The sequence below is a fragment of the Hakea prostrata genome, chromosome 3, assembly GCF_041222555.1.
Source record: "Hakea prostrata isolate BN-2017 chromosome 3, UWA_Hpros_2, whole genome shotgun sequence".
Lineage (NCBI taxonomy): Eukaryota > Viridiplantae > Streptophyta > Magnoliopsida > Proteales > Proteaceae > Hakea > Hakea prostrata.
Genome location: NC_142602.1, coordinates 59,863,818 through 59,887,511, shown reverse-complemented (window position 1 = coordinate 59,887,511; position 23,694 = coordinate 59,863,818). Strand labels below are relative to the sequence as shown.

Below are 23,694 nucleotides of genomic sequence, written 5' to 3'. Positions count from 1 at the left end.
TGGTTACTTCCTTAACAACATAAATTGCATATCTTAGTTTCTATATTTGAATCTTGTTAATTTATTTCTTTAATTAGATTCTTACAATGTTATACTACTGTGGTACTGTCTTGATATCAGTAGCATTACTTGTTTATATTAAATTGACTCATGTATGATTTACTTACCAGTTATACACAAGTTGAATGTAATTATTGATTTCTTTCCATATATGAAGTTACCATATATGTGATGTTATGGATTGATGCTTGTGTATGCTTAGGTATGGTTTGGAAAGGAGAGGTGTTCCTTTTGACATTTCTGTCCTAGGACTACTACGGGAATATTATGGGATGTTTCCGCAGATGCCCTTTGGACACCTTCTTAAACTGTTGGATGACATATTTAGGACTGTCTAGTAGTGTTTGGCTAGGGTGTCCCGTTATGTCAGACCCTAATCGGAGGGGTATTGAGACCGAACGACCCGTGGTAGCAATGGGGATTCATGGGCGCTCAAGACAGGTAACCAACCCGTGAGAGGACAGGAATCACATTGTGGGGACCATTTATCGGTAGGGTTGCATATGGTTAGACTTGGGCTCACGGGCGCTTAAGACCGGTAACCAACCCATGAGAGGACGTGAGAGCTTCCCGTTTACCATATGTGGATAACCAATAGGGTTGATGAGTCCGTAGTCAGGGACTATGAGGACTCTAGTGTGAAGGATACCGGAAAGGATCGCCAGGGGCAAGGAATGGACGTATCTGGATCTAACTTGATGTAACTGAGTAGAAGACTTGCATTTGGCTAGGCTTTAACCCTGACATGAGCCGGTACTTAGACCAATGGTGATGTGAGAGAGTGGTGACCTATACCCCCAGCCATGGAATATCCTGAGGGATGAAGGACCCATTACCAACTGATGATGAGTGAATGAGACTTTCCAAAAGAAGTACGGTGCTATGACTTAAAGCATGTCTGCCAATAGAGACCAGCATACATAGAGTTAGATTCATACATTCATTGTTTGTCTCATACCATATTGCATTTATGTTTGTTTTGTAATCCTGCCATTTATGTTATTATGGATTTAACTGCCTTATTGAGTTTCTTTGAAACTCATTCCTTTTGTACAATGTTTGTTAGACTACTTTACAGGTTCTGAGTATCATGACTGCTCGTATGAAGAAGCGCAAGGAGAAGAGGCATATCTCCAGGAAAGTGATTGCGATTACGACAATTACACTGAAGATTCCGCGAGTGGTTATGCTCTGTACGATGCTTAGTCTGACCATAGAGTGGAAGCGCCCTTGTGCCATTTATGAGATTTATACTTATAGGGATATTGTCTATAAGATTGAGAACAATTTAGTTACCTATTGTACCTGCTATTGGGATTAGATTTCATTATGTTTCTTCTCTTTTAGAACTACATTTCCACTGGTTGTAGAGTGGGATTTCGCCTCACTTTACTTATTTGATTTAGACACTCTGATTATAGTTAGTACTCTGATTTATATATGATTCATTCTTTCCTTATTTGGATCTTTGGTTTATTTGTTGCACATCGATTATTATTGTTCATGATTATGTTATTGTTTATGTGGGAGGTTGATTACTCGATACCTGATCTTCGGGGCTGTGGATCACACTCTCGGGTATGCCAGTTAGGGTACCGGCTGGGAGGATGTGACAAACACATTGTTGGACTCTTCCACTTCTTTGGAGAAGTCACCATTCACATTTAGATTTGAGCCTCCACCTCCATTGGCTGCTTCTTACTGAGTCTGGCTAAAGACTCTAAACTTAGCGCTTTATGGGAGACAACCCATTTGTATAGATGTTATTTTTTGTTCTTTTTCTTCTCTTTTGTTTGTTTGTTGTTAGGTTTTACTGTTGCGTGCTCTATCATGATTTCAAACATCGGGTACACTCTTTCCTCTATTTGCTTCTATTATTTTTGCATGCACTGAGGTCATTGCATAATTTAAGTGTGGGGGGGTGTCAACTCGAGTAAGACTTGTTGATAGTTGGTAGAGCATTGTCACAAAGATAAAAAGTGCCCAATTTTTTCTGGCTTTGGTAAGATAAATGTTTTAATTCCTTGCTTAGATACAAAATGAGAGTTTAAGTGTTTTAGAAATCCCATCTGATGTAATGAACACCCTCTTAAGAGAATAGTAATGGGTTTTACATTTTGAGACCGAGGTTGAATCGGAAAATAGGAATTCCAGGTAGTCCAAAAGGTTTGACCATCTAGTTATCTTGTATTGCCTTGTGCTTATGGTGACAAGTTGAGACCGATTTTAGACTATTTAAATGTGAAGTGAATTGAAGTATAATGTGAAAAAAGAAAAAGAAAAAAAATGTTGAAGTTTAAAGGTTAGACCTCCTTCTTAGTAACCGGGTCTCGGTGTCACCAACATCGTGCCTCGCGTCAAACAGTTGGGGTGTCTTTGGTCCAGTCTTGGCTTGTAGCCTAGTTGGCTTGAGTAAGTAAGTTCGAGGGGTATTCTACACCTAGTCCCTTAAAGCCATCTGGTTTGAGAGCGGCTGACCCAACACTCGTTACATAGGCCATCTAGAAAGCTTAAGAGGCAAGACATTGCACGGACTAGAACTATGATCATTAAAGAAAGAAGTGAATTAATGTGCTTATAAGGTGAAATGTCTAAGAAGGTTAATATTGCTTAGATCTTGAGTTCTTGGTATTATTTGGTACATAGTTTAGTCTTATCTGAGGGTGAACTGGTAGACTGAAGATAAGAAGAAACTTCTCGATTGAATTGTTTGCCTAGAGCTAGACTCAAGAGAGGGTGTAAGAGCTTAAGTGTGGGAGTGCCTATATTCCCTTTAATCTTTAGTGGCGTGTCTTTGTCTTGGAATCTATCTTTCTACTCTTACTACTGCCAGAATAATTAGAAGAGCACTTAAGAATTTTGTGTGTATATTCTCTGCAAACACTTACGAGACACAACTCGTCCACTAGGGTAACCTAGAGGTTTAAAGGTTTGTTGCACATGCTAAGTGCAACCGTGATTCCTACGAAAGTGAGTTAGGTTTTTCTTTCTTTAGTTTCTGTATTAGTTTTATTTTTTTTTTTGTTTTGCTCGAGGACTAGCAAATACTCAAGTGTGGGGGTATTTGATAAGCATGCATTTACCATTATTTATTTGATTTAATTCCCCATACTTATTTAATTAAAGAGATCTAATTGAGTATTTTTGTGTATTTTTCAGGAATAAGGAGATTTTGGATATTAGAGATAATATGGAGTAAAGTTGGCAAATATATTAGATATTGGTGGATTTTAAATCATGGCATTCAATCTTGCTGCTCAAGAAATCATGAAAAGTGAGATCTTAGCCAAATTGGAAATAGGTGGAGGTCTAAGGAACAAAATTGGTAATAAATCTCAAAATAGGGTAAACAGACCTACCTTCAGTATTTTGGGCATATCTCTCTCGTATGAGCTTGGATTTCGATGATTCAAGATGCTATGAAACTATATTGAAAATATCTACAACTTTCCAGTTTTGAGTTTTTCCAAATTCCGAAATAATAAAGGTCAAATCGACGGGTAAAGAGAGGGGATTCATTGTGTGCGGGAGACATAAAAGAGAAGCCAACCATAGAAAAGATGACGGCGAATGCGGCTCTCATCTCTCTCATTGCTGAAGAAGAAGACCACATCTCTCTCTCTGTCCCTATGTTTCATCTTTATTTTTCTTATGAACTTTGTAATAATGAGTAGCTAGTTCCTTTTCTTTGGGATGCAGATGAACCATGCTTATTTCATTAAGTTGATTGTTCTATATCTTCTAGTTGATTGTGTTTGAATTTGGCCAAAGATGTTCTATAACTCAGCGAACTAAGCATGCCAAGCTTCCGCGAAGGACGATAGTCTGGCGAAGATAAGGCATATCTAGGAAGACCATCCTTAATTTACTTTGAAGTATAGAGTTATATCGGTTAGGGAAAAGCATTGTGGATTCGAAATCCCAAAGATCTTCACATATTCACAGTTAACGTTTTACATTAGTTAATAGATTTAGTTTAAATTTAGTTTTGTTAAATTCAACCTTAGTAACTTAGCCTTTTAGTTCCCCATAGTTCGACCCCGTACTTTCTACTTGCTAGATTAGTATAGGATTTTATTTTTGATTGGTTAGCGACATGATCAAAAGGATATTAAAAAGAAAAACAAAAGAAAAAGAAAAGTGCAGAAAGTAAATACCAAAGCAATAAACAAAGCAAACGCAAAAGGGAAACCTTAACCAAAGAGAGGCACGACTGTTGGCATCTTTAATCAAGGACCCAAGGGGAAGGGAAACAATAAATAAATCATGAAATTAAATCCTAAATTAAGAATATGGAGGGGTAGATAGAAGCGGGAATGGAGGGGGGAGAGAATATTATTGAAGAATGTTACTTACTTGCATCTTTGAATCTCAAAAAAAAAAACTTGAATAAACGATTCGAATCTCAACCAACCCTAACAATAAGATCTAGAATAATTTAGATCTGCAATTGCTAGACCCAGAGAGAAAGCAAATCCTCAAACTTGAAGCATGAACTTGAACTTGAACTTGAAATTGTATTGATAAAATTAAAGGAAATATACTTGCATCAAATAAATTTACACAAACTTCAATATTTTTGGCAAAACATTAAAACCTAAACATTCAATCTAGAATTAGAACCCACAAATTAATCAAAGAACTAGAGAAAACGTAGAGCAAGCTAAAGAGAATAGAAAGTGCAAAACCAAAATAAACTAAAGAGAAAATCAAGTGTAAACTAGACCTAACTGGGAGGTAATATTTATAGGAGAAGGAAAATAATTTACAAACAAGGAAATAAAATAATAATAAGATAAAATGGAAAAAGAAAAAGAAATAAAGAAAGAGCAAAATTCGTTAGAAATAAAGAGAGAGCGAGAGAGAGAGAGAGTGAGAGAGAGAGAGAGAGAGAGAGAGAGAATGTGAGGAGAAAAAAATAGAAGTACGTGAAGAGGGAAAGTGGAGAAAATGAATAAATTAGAAAAAAAAAAAAAAAAAAAAAAACTTAACTTTGAATTACACGTGGAGAAGGTGGAGAAGAAAGAGAAAGAGTGTGTGTGTATATATATATATATATATATACATTTTAGAAAAGTGAGTTTAGGTTAATTAAGGAAAAAGAATAAAATAAAATAGTGAAAAGAATAGAAAGTGGGAAGAGAGAGAGAAAACTAATTAGAGAAATAAATAAAATCTAAAAAAAAAATGAAATCTTGTAGAAAAATAGAAAATCCTAATTTTTGACTACTTGTGGGCCCCATACATTCTTTCAATTACATTAAAGAAAAATAAAATAAAAATCCTAATCTAATTTTACAAGATATTTTGGAGTTGACCCATAATTGCATCTCTAGCCCATCATGCTCCAAATTAGGCCCACTTTCGCACTTGAGAATTTGAACGGACATCCTAACATGTAAAATCGCACGTTTCATACCCAAAACTCCAAATATTCTTTTCGGTCCTTAAAAATCATAAAATCTGAAGAAAAAAAAAACAACATAAAACACATGGTAGCTCCACTCAAAGTGTGTAAAAAGCATGTTTTATACCCTAAGATTTCACATATAAATGTGCTCATCAGATTCCCCCACACTTAAACTATGGTTGTCCTCAAGCAAGAATAAAAAAATGACATATGCAGAAAAGAAACTAATGCAATAGTATAAAATCCTAACTCACTTTTGTAGGAATCACGGTTACACTTAGAATGTGCAACAAGCCTTTAAACCACTAGGTTACCCCTAGAGGACGAGTTTTGTCTCGTGGATGTTTGCAACGAATATACATCCAAAATTCCAATTCAGTTCAAAATAAAATATTGCAAATTCCAACTCCAACAATTGGTAAGTACTTATACGGAATAGCTATGACAACTTTCCTCACCATTGATTTAAGATCCCTCACATTTGAACTTTATTACCCCATATTGATTCTTGAGACTAAGCATACATCTCTGTCAAAGACTCACCTTATATCTTTCAAGTACACCTCTCCTTTAAGCAAAACCACTCATAGAGTAAGAGGACCAAGGACTAAGGTTTTGAAGTATTTTTGACCAAACATTGCTACCAAGGCATTGATTGCTACCAAGGCATTGATGACACTTGCAGTTTTTTGTTTCTCTTTTTTCTTTCTTTTGAGTAGTGAACTCTACTTTACTCCACTATGGTTGATTTGAATGACATGGTGGAGCAAACACCAAAAACCGAAGTTACTTTGTAGCTTTGATTTGCATATGCCCACATAGACAGTGATACGAGAGTTCTTTTTAATAATCTCATTCCTAAGAGTTTTGATCAAGTCACCTCGATTCCTGAGTCGGAGTGCCCTGTCTAGTTCCAAGGAATTCAACTTCTTTTCTATTCACTTCTTTTTGAACTTTTGTCATGCCATACAAAAAATTGATCTCAACTTCTAGCAAAAGAAACAAGGACCCACAAAACCCATAGATGGTCCAATGCCTAAAGTTAAGGGTCTCTTATTTTTCTAAGGAAATTCTCATCTCAACATACATACATACAAGTTACCGTCCTCTCAACAGGGTTTTTATATGTTCACGATGGGTACCAAAATCACTCTCATTTCACACATCATAGCAATTGAAATAGTATGTACACTAACCAAAATCCAAAGTTAAAATTTACAAAGAAGGTATTCCCCCCCCCCCCCCCCACACACACACTTAAGTAATGTAATGTCCTCAATGCATGCATGAAAAGATAAACAAGGAAGACAAATGAGGGGTATACCTTTCAGTCAAGATGTGCTTATCATGGGAAGCTTTAGTCTTATTTTCAATATCAATGTATGATGGGGAAGACACTCCAAATAAGAAAAACCATGAATAGAAAAGTCATCCCTAAAGACTTTAAGAAAAACCTTCACAATGTCAAAGAAAATACTCAGCATACACTGAGGTGTTCTAAAATATTTGGCATTCTTCATAAGATTAATAAGAGATTGTATAATGGAAGAGCTTACACCTTTGATATTAGTCATAGACCAACCCAATGCTTCTCTATTATCATTCAATAGTGTGATCAACTCTTCTGCTTTGTAAGAAGTTAAATCAGAGACAACAATGACAGAAAGAAAATTATCTTGTCCCAAGAAAGCATATTGCGAATTACAAGGCAACTCTTTCAATTCTAGCTTGGGGGGGGGGTTCAATTATTGAGGGTTTGGGAATGGAGATGGAGATGGATGGGGGTTTACTAGGCTCCAAAGGTATGTGAAAACTTGAGACTTCAAAAAAGAAAGTTTCACTATCATCATCCAACATATCCATGCATTCTTGAAATTCAAGATCAAAATCAATCTCAAAGTTGGTAATCATATCAATTGGAAAATCCAAAGACTTCTCAAGCATATTGATTTCTTCCTCAATTTGTAGTTATTTCCCTATCTTGAACATATTAAACTCCACAGTTCGATTGCCGAAAGACAACCGTAAAAGGCCATTGCGACAATTGATTAATGCGTTACTAGTAGCCAAAAACGGTCTTCCTAAAATTATTGGGATTTCATCCTTGATTGAAAAAGGTTTAGTATCTAACACAATAAAATCAACTATGAAAATAAATTCTCCCACCTTCAGTAAAACATCTTCAACCATCCCTTTAGGAATCTTAATTGACCTATCCGCCAACTGAAGAATAGTTTTAGTTGCTTTCAATTTTCCCAATCCTAGTTGCTTATAAACATGATAAAGCAAAATGTTCACACTTGCACCATGATCAAGTAAAGCATGCTCAATGTATGTATTAACTATGACACAAGCTATGGTAGGGCTCCCTGGATCCTTATACTTGGTTGCTACAGGTTGAGTAATTATGGAACTGATATTACCTGCCAAAACGCCTTTTTGGGAACGCTAGTGATTCTTTTATGAGTGCATAGATCTTCGACACTTTTGCATAGGTGGGGATTTGGGATATGACATCTAAAAGAGGGATATTCACTTCTACTTTTTTGAAGACAAATTTTTTTCTCCATAGTTGCAGACTTCTTATTAACTAGACGGCTGGGATAAGGGGCCTTAGGAACATAAGGACTCTCAGTTGAAATTTTCTTTTTTCTTATAGTTTCAGTTAATGGTTTAGCAAACTTAGGTACTGCTATAGTAGTTGATTCATCCTCAGCTTCTATGGGTTTTTCAGACAAACCCTCTTTAGGAGATACTTAAAGATTCTTCTCATCATAGTAGTCACTAATCTTGCTCTTTTCATTATTATGTGACTCACCTATTAAATATCCTTTCCCACTTCGCAATGCAGACACAGAATTTATTGAAGCTAAAGAAGAAGGGGAGGATTCAACTTTGCTAACTTGATTTGGTAAATTTGATGGTCTTTGTTGAATCTGAATCCTAGGATTTAACTCAGGTTGGCTAGGCATTTTACCTTTTTCTCGCTCAGATAAAGCACCTGCAAGAGTGGATATTTGTTTTTCCATATTATGCATAGAAGTCATGAAGGTGCTGGAAAGTACTTCCATATTCTTCTCTAAGGTAGAGAGACGAGAAAACTCTGGATTATTACGTCTATTAAAACCATGTGGTGATTGATTTTGTGCAATGTGAGGCGTAAGAGGCACAACAGGTGGATTGACAGGCCTAGCTAAATTGGCATTCTGAAAATTTAGGGCTTGAGGGAACTGCACATTTTGATTATGAAAAAATAGTGCACTTTGTTTTTGAGGAGCACCAAATTGATTTTGTGTGGAATAATTGCTTAACCCATTTTGGTTTTGCCCTTGAGACCATGAAAAGTTAGGATGACTCTTCCACCCAGGATTGTATGGGTTTGGGAACATCACACTGACATTTTCATGTTGGCCTCCAGAATATATAGGGCATTCCTTAATTACATGTGTAAGAGACTGACACCATGCACATATGGCAATAGATTTGTCAATAAAATGTGATTGACTTGGTGGTCGTGGTGTTGTAACTTTTACTACCAAAGTCTCTAATTTTTTCAAAAGACTATCTATTTGTGCATCCTTATGAACTTGGCTATCAACAAAGTACCCCCTATTAGTCCTTTCAGATTTGGGTTCACTCCAATTCTCTAGTTCTATCTGCTAGGTCTAAAAGAAATTTCCAAGCTTTTGAATCATCAGTGAACGATGTAAATCTTGTGGGGCACATAGATTCCAAAAGTTGTTTAGTCTGATAATCAATACCCTCATAAATTATTTGGCATAAATGCCATAATTCTAAACCGTGGTGAGGGTATTCTTGGAGAAGGCTTTGGAACCTCTCCATTACCTTAGCAAATGACTCATTGGGTTTTTGACGAAATTGAAGAATGTCATTTCTTATTTTATTCGTCTTAAAAAAAAAAAGAATTTCTTCAAGAATAGGATAGTGAATTGTTTCCATGTAGTAATGCTATCCAAAGATAGGCTATAAAACCACTTTTTGGTTTGGTCCTTTAATGCAAAGGTAATAAAACGTAGTCTTACGGTATCATCAGTGAGTTGGTGTACCTTCATAAAGACACAAACCTCCTCAAACTCCCTAAGGAACAAATACGCATCTTGATCAGGTAACCCATGAAATTGAGGTAACATAGATAGATAATTAGGTTTAAGTTCAAAATTGTTACTCCTTACGTCAGGTAAACATATACAAGAGGGTTGTGTAGACCGAGTTGGGTAAAATCTATCCCTAAGACTCTTAGGTAGAGGTATGTCTCCCATGGTCAAGGTAGATACTCGGATAAGTCGATTGGTGGAATCACAAGTCTAGACACACATACACTAACCTCCTAATGCAACTAAAGGCTCTTACGGAAGATGAGTTTTTATTTATTTATAAATAAAGGAACTAAAGAAGAAAAGAAAATAAAATAAAACCAAAAACAAAAGGGAAAGTAATGGATTTCCCCACCACAAAGATTGAAACAATGATTCCACAGCCGTAAGGTTGCCGTATAGCTGAGCGCTGTATAGGTTTGACAGCAAGGGAATCTGTATAGTCTTCGGAGCCACCTACAATAGAATCCTAGGGATTCTACAGTAGAGTGGGGACTACTATACGTTTTTGCTTCTACTCAAGTTAAGAGCAATATCTTTGAATTTTTTTCTTAACACTTTGATTTACCTAAGAATGAGAAAAATAAGATGAACAAATATCTTTACGAAAACGGCGCCAAAAACTTGTTTGCAAAATTAAATAACCGCAAGCGCGCAGTATCGTGTAGCTAACGGGTCGATCTCAGGGAGATATGCTACCTAGAATTCAATTTCTTAATGGTAATGCAAGAGTGGAATGATTCAATTTTATTAACTAATTAATTAAACAAACCAATGATCCTAATCCATACATCTAATGCAATCAAATTAAAACAAAAAATAAAGCAAACATAACCAATGCATAAATAAAAGACAGGAAAAAAAAATGCGAACAATCCACCGATCGGGGGAAGGGGAATATAATTATAATGACTTTGACCGTGGACCCTTTGCCGTAGCTTACAATCCACCGATCGGGGGAAAGGATATTAAAGAGAAAAACAAAAGAGCAAAAAGTAAATAACAGAAAGTAAATAACAAAGCAATAAACGCAAAAGGGAAACCTTAACCAAAGAGAGGCACGACTATAGGCATCTTTGATCAAGGACCCAAAGGGAAGGGAGAACAATAAATAAATGCTGAAATTAAATACTAAATGAATAATATGGAGGGGTATATAGAAGCGGGAATGGAGGGGGGAAGAGAAGATTATTGAAGACTGTTACTTACTTGCATCTTTGAATCTCCAAAAAAAGCTTGAATAAACGATTCGAATCTCAACCAACCCTAACAATCAGATCTAGAATAATCTAGATCTGCAATTGCTAGACCTAGAGAGAAAGCGAATCCTCAAACTTGAAACTTGAACTTGAATTTGTATTGTAAAAATAAAGGAAATACACTTGCATCAAATAAATTACACAATTTTAATATTTCTTGCAAAACATTAAAACCTAAACATTTAATCTAGAATTAAAACCCACAAATTAATCAAAGAACTAGAGAAAACATAGAGCAAGCTAAAGAGAATAGAAAGTGCAAGACCAAAATAAACTAAAGAGAAAATCAAGTGTAAAGTAGACCTAACTGGGAGGTAATATTTATAGGAGAAGGAAAATAATTTATAAACAAGGAAATAAAATAATAATACTAATAATAATAATAAGAGTAAAATGGGAAAAGAAAAAGAAATAAAGAAAATGCAAAATTCGTTAGAAATAGAGAGAGAGAGAGAGAGAGAGAGAGAGAGAGAGAGAGAGAGAGAGAGAGAGAGAGAGAGAGAGAGAGAGAGAGAGAATGTGAGGAGAAAAAAAATAAGAAGTATGTGAAGAGGGAAAGTGGAGAAAAAGAATAAATTAGAAGAAAAAAAAAAACTTAACTTTGAATTACACGTAGAGAAGGTGGAGAAGAAAGAGTATATATATATATATATATATACACACGTTTTAGAAAAGTGATTTTAGGTTAATTAAGGAAAAATAATAAAATAAAATAGTGAAAAGAATAGAAAGTGGGAAGAGAGAGAGAAAACTAAATAGAGAAATAAATAAAATCTAAAAAAAAATGAAATCTTGTAGAAAAGTAGAAAATCCTAATCTTTGACTATTTGTGGGCCCCATACATTCTTTCAATTACAATAAAGAAAAATAAAATAAAAATCATAATCTAATTTTACAAGATATTTTGGAGTTGGCCCATAATTGCATCTCTAGCCCATCATACTCCAAATTAGGTCCACTTTCGCACTTGAGAATTTGACATCCTAACGTGTAGAATCGCACATTTCATACCCAAAACTCCAAATATTATTTTCGGTCCTTAAAAATCATAAAATCTGAAAAAACAACATAAAACCCAAGGTAGCTCTACTCAAAGTGTGTAAAATGCATGCTTTATACCCTAAGATTTCACACATAAATGTGCTCACCAAAGTACAAGCCGATGACGCATACTACTCCCAAGGTGGTGGCTACGGTGACTACGAAAGTGAAGAATTCATGGGTGAAGACATATAGTGTCAGGATTAGTTGCACTCATGTGCTAGTTACTCGTTTTCTGGACTCTGAGACTTTTACTTTTAGAAGTTATATTTATAAGTTAGAAGAGACCTTAGTTTAGTTTTCATTACTTCTTTTCTATCCCTTTCATTTTTTGGGAATCGGTTGTAATCTTTCTTTTGACTTTCGATCTATTATTCTGCTGTGTTATGTGGAGTGATTTTCCGCTACACTCTACATTGATTATTATATTGGTATCATTCTTTCCGCACATTGATTATGTTGTTTGTCTCTGAATCTTATCTAGATCTCTTTGTTAATGTAATATAACATTGATTATGTCTTGTTTGTGATTATATTATTGTAAATGTGGGAGGTTGGTTTCCTCGATACTGATCTTCGGGGTTGTGGATCACACACTTGGGTATGCCAGATAGGGTACCGGCTAGGTGGATGTGACAGAGCTAGTGAAAGAGAAGTTTTAGGTTCAGAAATGATTGAAGCTACAAGTGCAATGGTAGACATGATTAGAAGGACCGATTTGAAATTTCAAGTTGGGGAGAAAGCTTTTCCAAAAGTGTCACCTATGAAAGGTGTGATGAGATTCAATGTTAAAGGAAAGCTTAGCCCTCAGCTCATTGGACCTTATGAGATTCTGGAAAAGGTTGGACTTGTTGCGTACCGTGTGGCCTTACCTCCGTCTCTTGTTGGAGTTCATGATGTTTTCCATATATCGATGCTTCAGTGATACATAGAGAATTCGGAACATGTACTACAGTGAGATCCTTAAGGACTTAGTGTTGATCTTGCATACAATGCAGAACCGGCCGAAATCCTAGACAAAAAGGACAAACAATTGCGGAATCTGACTATCCCCTTGGTAAAGATTCAGTGAATGAATCACACCCTTGAAGAAGCTTCTTCAGAGAAGGGAGAAGAGATGAAAGAGAAGTTTCCCCGTCTTTTTGGAAACCCAGGTATGCTTTCAATTTCAAGGAAGAAATTTCTTTTAAGGGGGGGGGGGAGAATGTGAAATCCAACCCAAACCCTAACCCGGAAATCCATTTGTTTAAAGGTTCGAAGACCCAAAGTGATGGTAGAAGGCAATTGTGGGCCATCTCAGTGGAAGACATGGTGTTTGACCCAAAACCCATGGAGATTGATGATGGAGTTCCCTATATGAAAAACTTACCTGATTTGGAGAAGAAATAACATCTTGGTGATGAAGAGCTTGGTGGATTGACTTGAGACTTAGTTTGACATTTTTTGGAAGCTCCCTCAATGCTAGGTAAGTTACTTGTTTGAGTTGGGAGAAACCACTTTGGATTTTTGAGGTTTGGAGCTTGAAAACCTTGCTTTTGACCTTGCTGTCAGTGTTGGTCGATCACTTTGGTTGATCAGCTTGAAGACCAAGCTGGAGCGACCAACGAGACAGGGGTTGTTCTGTAAAACTCTAATTTTTAGGGTTTTGATGCTCTTTATATTAGAACTTCGTGGTAATCAGCCCCATTATGTTCCTAAGCCTCTAGAGAACGTGGGAAGCCTCTCTCAAGCACTCACATTGGAATTTTGGAAGATCCTCATCAAATCGTCAAAGCTTTTCAATGAATCTTCTTCCTTAAGGTTGGTATTCACTCCTACTCTCACTTGATCTACTCTTCTATTGAATTTTTCTATTCTCTGTGATTAGGTGGATGGTCTCATGTCATTCCCATAACTGATCCTCCAATCTCTACTATTCTAGAGTGGATCTCCGTACACTCTATGACTTTGTGAATCTCCACATGATGATTTTGAAGGGAAATCAAATGTGTTCTTCATGATTGAATATCCATTTTAGGTTTTTTATTTCTAAAGCATGCTAGATTCATTCCCATGATGATTTTTGACCATGATCTATTGTTCTTTTCTTTTGAAAGTAAATTATCATTCTCTCTAGCCTTTTCGTAGAATTCACGGATTGATTTCTGTAAAACCTAGCTTTTGATTAAATTAGAATTCTACTCTAATGATCATTGTTGATACCTAATCTATGCTAGATAATGTTAGTTTACTATTATAGAGTTTCCCTTAAAATTTCGGAGTGTTACGAATCCCGGAAGTTGAGTTTCAGATAAACAATTAGGGATTCTATCCGTACAGAACTGGCTTGGTCGATCAGCCTGACAGATCAAGTTGACCGACCAACAGAGTCAGTGACTGCAAGGTTTGCCCTGTTTTGGCTTGTTTCACTTCCAATCTTTAAGGGTTTGTTCCTATTGCTTAACCTATGTTTGTTTAGGATTTATTTGTTTGATTTGGACTTGTCCTCATACTTTTCTCTGGAGTTTTTCGAGATTAACTAAGGTAAGGACGTTTGTTCCTAAATAACCCAAAATGCATGTTTTCTTATATTTAATTCGAGTTGCATGATCATTCTATTGTTTTCATGACTCACTCATAATTATATTTCTGTTGTAATTACTGTAACTATTGTCACATCCACCCAGCTGGTACCCTACCCGGCATACCCGAGTGTGTGATCAACAGCCCCAAAGATCAAGTATCAAGGTAATCAACCTCCCACATAGACAATAACATAATCATGAACGTAAATAATCAATGTACAAAAGATAAACAAAAGATCCAAATAAGGAAAGAATAAATCACATATTATCAGAGTATGAAAGACAATCAAAATGTCTAAATCAATAAGTAAAGTGAGGTGGAATCTCACTCCACAAACAGCGAAAAGTAGTTCGAAAGTCTAAAGAATATTACATTGGTTCTAAGACAAGAAAGAAAGATATAACAAACTAAGTTAAAGTCTATTCTACTTTATAGAGAATGTCTTCATAAACATAGACTTCATCAATGACGCTCAGACGCTCCCACTCCACAGTAGGGCTAATCCTGGTAACAAGTAAGACCACTCGAGGAATCCTCAATGTAATCTTCATGGTTGCCAACACCTTGCGTAAAGTACGCTTCTTCAGTTTGCGCTTCCTCGTATTGACCTTCGTAGTCATCAATACCTGTAGAGTAATCTAACAAAAAATATTGTACAAAAGGAGTGAGTTTCAAAGAAACCCAATAAGGCAGTTAATCCATAACAACATAAATAGCAGGATTTCAAAGCAATGTAAGATGCTATATGATATGAAACATATGATGCATTATGATTCTAACTCTATATATGCTGGTCTCTAATGGCAGACATGCTTTAAGTCATAGCACCATACTTCTTTAGGAAGGTCTCATCACACAACGCCTTTTGGTAGTGGGTCCGGCATCCCTCAAGACATTCCATGGCTGAGGGTTAAGTCACCGCTCTCTCACATCACCATTGGTCTAAGTACTGGCGCATGTCAGCGTCATAGCCTAGCCAAATGCAAGTCTCCTACTTATTTACATCAAGTCAGATCCAGATACGTCTATTCCTCGCCCCTGGCGATCCTTTCCGGTATCCTTCACACTAGAGTCCTCATAGTCCCTGACTACGGACTCATCAACCTTATTGGTTATCCACATATGGTAAACAGGAATCTCTCACGTCCCCTTATGGGTTGGTTACCGGTCTTGAGCGCCTGTGAGCCCAAGTCTATCCATATGCAACCCTACCAACAAATGGCCCCCACAATATGATTCCTGTCCTCTCACGGGTTGGTTACTGGTTTTGAGCGCCCATGAATCCCCATTGCTACCACAGGTCGTTCGGTCTCAATACCCCTCCGATTAGGGTTTGACATAACAGGACATCATAGCCAAACACTACTAGACAGCCCTAAATATGTCATCCAACAGTTTTGGAAGGTGTCCAAAGGGCATCTCCAGAAACATCCCATAATATTCCCGTAGTTGTCCAAGGACAGAAGTGTCAAAAGGACACCTCCCCTTTCCAAACCATGCTTAATCATACACAAACATAATTCCATCATATCACATATATGGTAACTTATTATATGGAAAGAAATCAATAACAACATCCAACTTGTATATAAATGGTAAGTAAATCATACATGAATCAATTTAGCATAAACAAGTAATGCTACTGTAATCAAGGTAGTTGCATCAGTAGTATATCAGTGTAAGAATCTAATTAAGGAAATAAATCAAAGATTCAAATATAGAAACTAGAACATGCAATCTATGTAATTAAGGAAATAACCATCCTTACCTTATATAACTCGCAAAGGATCTTGGGGGAATCAAGTAAGAGCTTGGCTAAATTTGGAAAGAAAGTCCTAAACAAATATATATAACATATTAGGAAAGATACTTAAAAGGAAGGAAATCAAATCATCCAAAACAGACCAAATATGAGGTTGCTGTCCTCATTGGTCGATTGGTCTACTACCTCAGTCGACCAATGAGTCGACCAACAGAGACAGTGGCCTTCAAAATCAGAGATTTTTGAATACAAAACAGAATTTGGTGGTTCAAAAGGGTACGAAACAAGGGGGAAAACTACAATGATAGTATGCAAGTATATAGAGGACTTCAAAACTCTAATCATATCAAGTCTTCAAGTTACAAATTATGAAACAAAAGGTTACCATAATTAGATCAATCATGGTTCTTGAAGAATTCATAGCAAAATCATGGACAAGAAACAATAGGATGATGGATTACTAATGTGATAAAGGATTCATGAAAAGCATGCATAGATCTTCTAGAAAATAGATCTAAGACCGAAGAACATCAACCTAAATAAGGAAAGAGAATAGATACATGTTTTCCTTCAAAAGCATGTGATGATCTTCATGAAGATCATCCACCAAGCTTTAGATCCTTAGGAAAAGAGAGGGAATGAGTAAGGTGATAATTGCAACAGAGATGCAACATCATCTCTACTGTCCTCAATCAGAAAAGGAAAGAAAAGTAATGGAGAATCAACGACGAAACATAGAAGAGGATGATCACATACCTTTTTGTGTAAATGCAAGAGATTTGACGAAGATCCGTCAAGAGAATCACCAAGGATGCAAGGGAGATGACTTGCAGAGGGCTCTGGTTCGTTCCACAGAGTTTGGAGGCAGAAAATACGAAGTAGACTCGAGATTGGACTTAAATAGAGCAAGCAAAGACCTAATCAGCAAATCAGATCTCATTGGTCGATAGATTGGTCGACTGGCCCAGTCGACCAATGAGTCAACTGGCCCAGTCAACCAATGAGTCGACCAATCAGGACAGCAAGTCCAAAACAGGGAATTGAAGGATCAGATCAAATCCAAACATAAAGGGGTTTTGCACACACACCAGGTGACTTACCTAGTAGGTAGAAATGCCTTCGAACCAAGTCAGAGAGTACTCCAAGTACATCAACTAATTCCTTCTTCATCAGGGTGCAGTTTCCATAAATGGAACACTGTCATCAACACTCATGGATTTTAAGCCAAACACCAAGTCTTCCACTGGGATGGCCCATTGTTGACTTCCTGCTTTACTTCGGGTTGTCGGACCTACAAAAAACAGGGTTTCCGGGTCAAGGTTAGGGTTGGGTTTCACAACTATAGTAGGACTTAATCATGTGATTTACTTGTTATTTTGATTATGAATGATTGGTTATTTCCCTATGTGAATGATTCATCAGTTGTGCTTATAAACTGATTTGGAAGGTGTTTGCCTAAGTTGTAATTGGGAAATGGGGAATGTCCTTTTGACATTTCTATCTTTGGACAACAGTCGAGGTGGTATGGGACGCTTTCCTATGGTGCCCCTTAACTCTTTCCCTAATTATTGGTTGACATACCTAGGGCTTGTCTAGCAGTGTTTGGCTAGGATTACTGATAAGCATGCAGTTAGCATTATTTATTTAATTTAATTTCTCATACTTAGTTAATTTAAAGAGCGCTAATTGAGTATTTTTGTGTATTTTCAAGAATAAGGTGATTTTGATTACTAGAGATAATATGGAGTCAAGTTGGCAAATATATTAAATATTGGTAGATTTTAAATCATGGGATTTCATCTTGCTGCCCAAGAGAGCATCTCTTAGCCAAATTGGAAACAAGTGGAGGTCTAAGGAACAAAATTGGTAATAAGATCTGAAAATGGGGTAAACAGACCCACCTTGAGTATTTTGGGCATATCTTTCTGGTATAAACTCAGATTGTAGTGATTCAAGATGCTATGGAAAGATAATGCAAATATGTACAACTTTATAGTTTTAAGTTTTTCCATAATCCAAACGAAATAAAGGTCAAACTAATGTATGAAGAGAATGAATTCATTGTGTGCAAGATACATAAAAGAGAAGCCAGCCACAAAGAAGAGGAGAGGACGTCGAACACGGAACTTGGCTCTCATCTCTCTCATTGCTCAATAATAAAACCACATCTCTTTCTCTCTAAATTTCATCTTTATTTGTTTTATGAACTTTATTATAATGAGTAGCTAGTTCATTTTCTTTGGGATGTAGATGAACCATGCTTATTTCATTAATTTGATTGTTTTATATTTTCTAGTTGATTGTGTTTGAGTCTGACCAAAGATGTTCTATAGCTAAGCAAACTAAGCGTGCCAAACTTCGGCGAAAGACAATAGCCTTGTGAAGATAGGGCATATGTAGGAAAGACCATCCGTCGTTTTGAAGCGTAGAGTTATATCGGTTAGTGAAAAGCATTGGGGATTCGAAATCCCAAAGATCTTCACGCATTCATAGTTTAAGTTTTTGCATTAATTAATAAATTTAATTTAAATTTAGTTTTGTTGAATTCAATCTTAGTAACTTAGCCTTTTAGTTCCCCATAGTTCGACCCCATACTTTCTGCTAGCTAGATTAGTATATGATTTTATTTTTGATTGGTTAGCGACACTATCAAATTTTGGCGCCATTGCCGGGGAACCAAAGCACGCAAGGTTGAAGTATAGGTATCGAGTATCGTATCGGTCAGGTGATTTTAAGAGATGTGTCGTCCTGTATCGTGTATTGTATCGCTTTGGCTAATGTATTTTAGGTGTAATTCAATGGAGAGACATCGAGATGTATCGTATCGGTTTGGGCAAATATGGATATGTATCGGCAAGTATCGTATACTATTGTGAGATACTTTAAACCTTGAAAGCACGGTTGCTAGGATTGATTTGTTGTCAATTAGGAATAACTTTTAGAGTAATTTTAGTGTTTTTAATTTCTAATTTGTTTTATATTATTTAATTATTATATTTTTCAATTGTTTTGTAGGTAACTGCAAGAGTAGCGATTTGATAATTAGTTTAGGTTGATATCTTTTATTTCTTAGATATAATTGTATTTATGACATTTCAATTGTAGTATTTGCATTAGATTGGGTTGTTTAGGTTAATTTTTAAAAATCCCATCCCTCTGATCCCACATGTGTAATTTTTGTTCTAAAGATCACGTGGATTGCTCTTCAGGTATGTCCTAAACTTTCTCTTTTGCGTTAGTTATTTTCTTTTAATTTTATTTACTTAGCTTTTTTTTTCCTTTGTGGTAGCTATTTTTATGCATGGTCACCAATCTGCTTTAGAGTTAGAATAGACCTTGGCCACCCTTAGAAGGCAAAGAACCATGGCAAACAATGAGCCTCCAATGAGACCCTTGAGTGAGCATTTCATTCCTACGACATATACTCCGGTTTCTTGTATTAAGTTGCCTAACATAGAAGCGGCTCAATATGAGATCAAGTCTAGTGTGATTCAAATGCTACCATCTTTTTATAGACTTGCCAATGAAGAGCCTTATAAGCACTTAGATGAGTTTTTAGAGGTGTCCTCCATGGTTAAAATTCAAAACCTCTTAGTTGATGCTTTAAGGTTACTTATTTTCCCATTCTCCCTTAAAGATAAAGCTAATCATTGGCTGATCATTTTTGGACAATGTTAAAATTTCCACTTGGGCAAAAATGCAACAGGAGTTCCTTAAAAAATTCTTCCCCATTGGCCGTAACAATAGCCTTAGAAGAGCGATAATGAGTTTCTCCCAACAAGAAGAAGAACAATTTCATGAGGCACGGGAAAGACTCAAAGAAGTACTTTAAAAGTGCCCCCATCATGCTATTCCTAAATGGTAGTTGATTCAATGTTTTTATGATGGCCTTAGAGACCGACATAGGCAAATGGTTGATTCTTCTTGTGGTGGGACTTTCATGCACAAGAATGAAAATGCGGCATAGGAACTTTTTGAGACCCTTAGTGAAAACTCCCAACATCATGCCTTAATAGATAGAACTGAAATTCTATCCACCTGGTAACCAAAGAGGAGCGGTCTCTATGAGATCAATCCTACCATTGAGATGAGTACTAAGGTTGACTTGCTATCAAAGAAATTGGACTATCTCTTGTCATTAAGACAAAAACCCCATCCCCCTTCATACAAGTTTCTCTCCACCTAATCAGATTGAAGCATGTGCTTTATGTTCTAGCCTATCCCATCATGTCATTGATTGCTATTTGGCTACATAATACCCTAAGTTTGTTAAGGAGCATGCACATTTGGTCCAAAGAGTTTCTAAACTAGGCAATGATCCATATTCCAATACCAACAACCCAGGACGACAAAACCACCCCAATTTTTCATGGCGAAACTCAATGCCCAATCCCTCTAATCAAATACCTTATAAGCCACCTCCTTTTAATATGCAACAAAATGCCTATAGGAATGAGCAACCATCATCTCTACAACCCTCACAGAATTCATCATTTGAGGATAAGGTACTAAACGCACTTAGTGGATTAGAGCGAAACACTCAATTGTTACATTCTCATTCTCAGTCCATTAACAAATTAGAAACCCAACTTAGTCAACTAGCTGATGCCATTAGTAGGAGGGAGGCTGGCAAGTTACCTAGTCAACCAATAGTTAATCCTAATCATCATTGGGTCTAGGAAAGAACAAGTTCAAGCAGTCTATGTTGTGACACATAGTGGGAAGGAATATTATGCACATTTGCCTACTCCTGAGCCATTGCCTACTAATCTTGAGAATTGAAAAAACATTGATTTGACCCATCAAGATCTCCATCAAATTCTACATCAGATTCTAAGTAGGAAAACACAAAGTAATGAGTGCAATACTGGTTCAATACAATAAGTAGAGTTTAAATGCTTTGCTTTTAATCTCTTATATTGATCTGTTTGCTTTAGAACTTTGTCATGTTGTCATTTATATGAAGATAAATTTAGTGAAAATCTGTTAGGTTACTGTTCAAGTAGAGTAGATGGTAGGGAAGTGGTTTTCTTTTTGAGAATATTTTGTCTCTAAAATTGTAGTAAGAAGAGGATGCTAAAATAAATACACTGGGATAAAATGGTTGGGGGGAGGGGGTAATGGTCATGTCTAGATATGTGTTTAATGGTTTTTTGAACTTGTGCCAGCATTGATTATGTAACTATGCAACTTCTTTTTATTGATTATTACCTGATAAAATTATGTTGCAGTTAAACTCTATTCATAATATTTTAGTACACTGAAGAGTGTTTTGTAGCTATTTCCTCTGTTACCATGATGTTATCAAATAGTCTTACAAAAGTAGAACCATGCCGAGAGCAATTTTAGAAAGGAATCTCTCAAGCATGCTTGTTATTTATGTCATAAGATGAATTTAGGTTGAAAAAACACTGAAGGGTCCCTAAACTACTCCTAACAGCATGATGGTTTAGGCTGTTGATGGGCTGAAATAATTTATTTTGATGTCATAGTACAATAGTTTATCTGGATAATTGGGTTTAGTCTGTAAACCGATAGATAGGTGGAGGAGTGGAATCTTAGTATTTATGGTTGTCATATGCATTTGGTCATTTGAGAGAAACTGCATTTGCCTTGACTCTTTCCATTTATGAAATAAGGAGGGATGGAACCTAATTTATTATTATTTGGGCACCTCAATTGGTTACTCTAAATACCTCCTATGGTTAAGATGCTCTAGTCATGTACCTGAGCTTCACTGCTAGTAATTGTGGCTCTTGGGTCATCAAGGGTTGTATTAGATTGTCAAGTTTTTGGGGCTGTGTAGTTCAATTATTTAATTTATACATATATGTTCAATGTGAAATATGGGTGAATCTTTATAGGGACTAATTGTTGGAGTCTTGGAGAAAAGTTTGATTGTTATAAGGTTTATTCTTTTTTTTTTTTTTTTTTTCCACCTAGTTTTGGGATCACTATAAGATGGATGTGGCATATTTCTTACAATCATTGATCTTCTGAAGTTCGAACTCTTTATGTTTCTCATGAGTTTGTCATTTCTTATAATTTGTCGCATTGAACTTAAGGTGGATGTTATTGGCCTTGCCTGGATGCTTTATTGGAAGCCTAGGATTTTTAGGAGTTGAACATGCTCTAAATTCCTGTTCTAAAGATTGTTGTGGAGTGGCTTCATGAACAAATAGTGGTAGTGCATAAAATATTCACTGTAATCCCAGTCAAATGATGCTCCTATGTTGCTCTGAAGATTCTACAATGTAGAGTCAGTGATCTCCCACCACTACAGGATCTTGGGAGGGTTGTACCCCTGCTTTGCTGATACCCTTATCGTTCTTTTTTATTGGGTTCATAATCAGCTGAAAACTTACACAAGACAATGCCAGACGTTACTTTAAATCAATTAGGAGTGAGTGACTACATGTGGTGAATATGGATTATTAATCTTAGATTATGAGCACAAGGGTTAGATCAACAAACTATATTTCCATTTTGTCAACTTCATGTTACTTGGTGTGAGAATGGATTGGATATTTGGCCCACTCAGATTCTGCTCACTGGAGCCATTTTACAATGTCTGCCAGTTGAATGCATCTTATTAGTCTTATTAGATATAACAGTTAAAATCTAATGATTCATTTAATTTCGTGTGTTAATATCCTCGTAGAACTTAATTGAAGAAGTATGAATCTAAGTTATTGTATGAAGTAAGAATTTTTAATTATCTATATTCACAAAAAGATAAATGTACTAACAGTCGGAACTTAAAGTGAGCAGGGGTGACATAAAATTTCAATAGATAGGCTGTTGCTTGATTATTCCACTGTGCATCCAATTTGAACCTTTTCTAGGGGTGCTGATGTCTTGTTGAAGAAGTGATCTCTGATTGAATAGTGGTCACCGTTATTATTGTCCCATAGCCTTCACTCAGAGGTACTGTATAAATATCTGAAAGTTGATTGATTGGTAATCTTAGCACATTAGTTGGGAGTGCTTCAAGTCCTCAATAGATCTCTTTTATAAGCTCATGACCATCCAAAAATACAGGATTGACTTTGGTAGTTAGTTTAGTTAGAGTCTTGTTCCTTTATTTATTTGCTATCAAGTGTTTTAATTAGGTTGGAGTAGGTCTCTAAGAATCCAAGCTTATTTCAACCATTTTTCATTATTATTCAGTTTTCTAGTTTTCTTTCATCATGTTAGGATTGGTTTAGGCTGATGGATTGGAAGAGATGAAACTAGTATTAGTTGTGTCTGCAACTAAGCTCATCCATACCATTGTTCGATTCTCATGTTTGATAACAAATGCCAAAGCTTGATATATGGAGATTGTTGGTAATACATCAAAAGTAATTCAATTCAATTAATTGATGGGGGAAAGATTCCTTACCTGGATTCGCTTTCCCTTACTTGAAGTATTCGCAGCGGAAGTCTAGATCCACGTTCTCGTTCCACCACCAAAGATTTACCGGCGAGATTCCACAATCA

At 36.2% G+C, this 23,694-nt stretch overlaps 1 non-coding gene across 1 annotated transcript; it reads right to left on the bottom strand.

The window, feature by feature from the left end:
- Window positions 1–19,957: 19,957 nt before the first annotated feature.
- On the bottom strand, window positions 19,958–20,064 carry LOC149022634 (small nucleolar RNA R71). The gene has a single exon (XR_016172658.1). It is a non-coding gene; the product is annotated as a small nucleolar RNA R71 (small nucleolar RNA).
- Between the last annotated feature and the right edge of the window lie 3,630 nt (window positions 20,065–23,694).